Source organism: Otolemur garnettii, unplaced genomic scaffold (genome assembly GCF_000181295.1).
Source record: "Otolemur garnettii isolate 467f Iridium unplaced genomic scaffold, OtoGar3 scaffold00068, whole genome shotgun sequence".
Lineage (NCBI taxonomy): Eukaryota > Metazoa > Chordata > Mammalia > Primates > Galagidae > Otolemur > Otolemur garnettii.
The window spans coordinates 753,753-757,019 of NW_003852463.1; positions in this window are offsets into that span (position 1 = coordinate 753,753).

Consider the following 3,267-nt stretch of genomic DNA (forward strand, 5'->3'; position numbering starts at 1 on the left):
AAAAAAAAAAAAAAAAAAAATCACAGTAACAGGCAGACTAATGCCAGAATATCATAGGAATTTTTACACATCACAGGGCAAATTACACTAAATTAATTTAAAAAACAAAACCAAAAGGCTTTACTTCATCATACAGAATAAGTGAGCAGACCTCTGTGTGCTGTGCCCACTGTATGTCCGTCCCTGGCCTCAGAACCAGGATCTGTAACCTATAGGTGTGAATTCTGAGACGTCCTGGGCACTCTTACCTGCTTATCCTTCCCATTTTTTATTCCCCCGCCATCCTACTAAACTTTCCACAGTCAGCAACTACTAGAAAGTAACTAAGAAATAGGGGGTGGGATTCAGTGGGCTCAGAGAATTCTGGACAGTATAGCCCCATTCGTAAAGAACCTTGTAATCCTCTGGCTCTATTCTGTTCTTGAGATAGTCCGTGGGTCTAGAGTGGCAGGACTGCACAGAGTGTAGTTGGAAGAAGGCACCACTTTGGTCCATACCTCTTAGTGAAATTTTAAAATGTATTAATATGGGGGTTGTGTATGCATTTTCTTTTGTGCATATGTTATATTTCTCAGGTTTAAGTGGTAGAAATCATCCTATCTTCATATAATGAAATAAGTGGCTTTCATCTTAGTATAGGTCCTGGGATGTTTTATATATAGCTTTCACCTTATATATGTTCCGGGATATTATATAAATAACAAGAATTGCCTGTTCCTGAAAGGATAAAAAGGATAAGATAAAACTACAATTATTTGGCTCAGAATATTTTTTTGGATATGATTCTCACACTTCAAATGTTTCCTCTATCATTACTTCTCAATGCAATTCAAGGTTTTTCTATTTCTTAGCATTTATATTTTAAATATTCTAGCTCAGCAAGATTTTAAAGTTTATTAGCATAGAATTGATACACGATATATCCTGCCTTGCTTAATTGTCTGGAAATGGTTCTTTGATTAATATTTACCTTCAGTCCTTCAATGAATACCCACTTGGTCTAAGTTCTAAGTATAGAATTCCAAGATCTCATCTCCAAAGACATCTGATGTTGCAAAATCTATTGGGCAGAAACCTAGAGGCAGGTTACTGTTACTTTAAGTTCATCAGGCAGCCAGAAAATTCCTGTCTTTTTGCTGAAAGCTAATTCTCTATGGGTTTCCTTCTTCTCATCACTTCTGAGTATTGGTTTTTCTGACACTGCTTAGCCTGGATATTCATGTGTGAAGTGGCCTGTCATTTCACAATCCGGAGCCCCACTTGATAGAATGTGAGTTCTGAGGGAACCGGTCGAGAGGTGGTGGAGGCCGTGCCCTGTGATGGATGCAAACTCTCACCTAGTTATGTCTGCTTTTCTCCTCCTCATGCTCTGTATCAGGGTCCTCTCCTTGGTCGGGGCTTAGAACTCAATGTGAGATGTTTGCCACCAGAGAGAGCAAAAACCTAAGCTGCGCCTCATGGGGAGGCTTTAGAATCAACTTAGGAAGGCCAAAGTTTGGGTCTACATAAGGGGCTGCAAATGGGAAACAGCGGGGGTCCAATATGGACAGGAAGGAAAAAGGAGCAGCTTGGGCCAAGCAAGAGGTGTTTCTGGGGGGACTACTCTGAACAAGGCACTCTCCCTGGGGGGGTGCATGCTTTGAAAGTGTGCCGGGCTGAAGTCAGAACAGAAATCACTCGGTTCCACCCCAACTCCCAAGCAGCACTTTGAGCAAAGATAAATGTTCCAGAAAAAATGATAGGAAATCTTCTAACGTACAGAATCTTAACAGCTTCCTTCAGTGCCCAGCTCTTGCCACTTAAATGGACGAACTATCTTGCCAGTCACTCCTCAAGTCCTTTGCTGCTTCTCCCTCATCTTCCCAGCTCCCAAATATTCAAACATCTCAGGCCTGGTGTCTCAGATCTCTTTTCTCCTATATCCTCCCTCAGTAGGGATTTCATCCAGGCCCATGGCTTTAAGGCCATTTGTATACATCAAAGACTCCCAGCTTTTCATCTTAGTCCCCATCCTTTCCTCTGCGCTCAGATTTTTTATACCCAACGACCTACTTGACCTCTCTATTTTGTTATCTAATAGATATCTCAAAATTAATATGCCTCAGAGTGAACTCTTCACTTCCTTGCCCCAATCTGTTCTTCCTCTAGTTTACTCCACATCAGGAAATGAGAACTCCATTTTAAAAACTGTTCTGGATAAAAAACAGCTGGCATTATCTCTCACTCTGCACTTTGTCTCACCCATGTATCCAATCCATTGGCAAATCCAGTTGACTCTTCCTTCAGAATATACTCAGGATAAGACCACTTCTCATCTCATCCATTCTCTCCCTTCTAGATTGTTGTAGGAATCTCTTAACTGGTCTCCCTGCTTCTATCCTTGTCTCCTTCCCTGTATCAGCTAAAGGAATTAATTTAAAAACAGTTGAACCAAGTCATTCCTCTGCCCTAAACCCACCAGTGGCTTCTCATCTCACCAGGAGCAAAATCCAAGGTCCCTGACAAGCCCCGAGGTCCAGCCTTTGGCTGTGTCTGTGGATCCCCCCCTCTTTCCACTGCACCTTCGCTGCTCCATCTCCCACCCCTCATCACTCAGACACCCAGCCAGGCTCCTCTCTCAGACCTGGGTATTTGCTTTTCCACTTACTTGGGAAGTTCTTTCACCAACTCTCCCATGGCCAACTTTTTCATTCCTTCAGACACATTTTTCACCTTCTCATGAAGCTCCCTTGTGTGGAAGGAATATCACTCTTTCCCTGGCATCTCATTCTGTCTCCCTGCCCGCCTTACTTTTCTGCATAGCACTTATCACTATCTAATACATTAGGTTTTCATTTACAAGGATGTCACCTCCCTTCTGCTAAAATGTAGTCTTCACAAGAGACTTTATGTTATTTTTAGCAATAAGCCCATGAGAGGCTTCTAGCAAATGTTTGTTGAATAAGAGAGTGGGGGCTGTAACCAGTCCTGTGGTCTGGTCCTCCTGCTGCAGTAAAGAGGACAGGCTCCTGGGCCTATATCAGGTGTCTGGGGCAGGTGGCCTTATGGGCCACTGCTCCAACTCTCTTCCATTATACATTCCTACTCTAAGCCACGAGTTCCCAGGGATATGTCACTGACAGGGGCCCTGCTCTGCAGTCCCCACCCCAGTAGCTGGCTTTGATGATCATGAGAAAATGCCAAAATACAGAGCTGGGTGGATTTTGTAGGCACTCATTCCAGGATTCAACAGTTCATTTTTCTTTATTTCCCTGTGACTAGACTTAA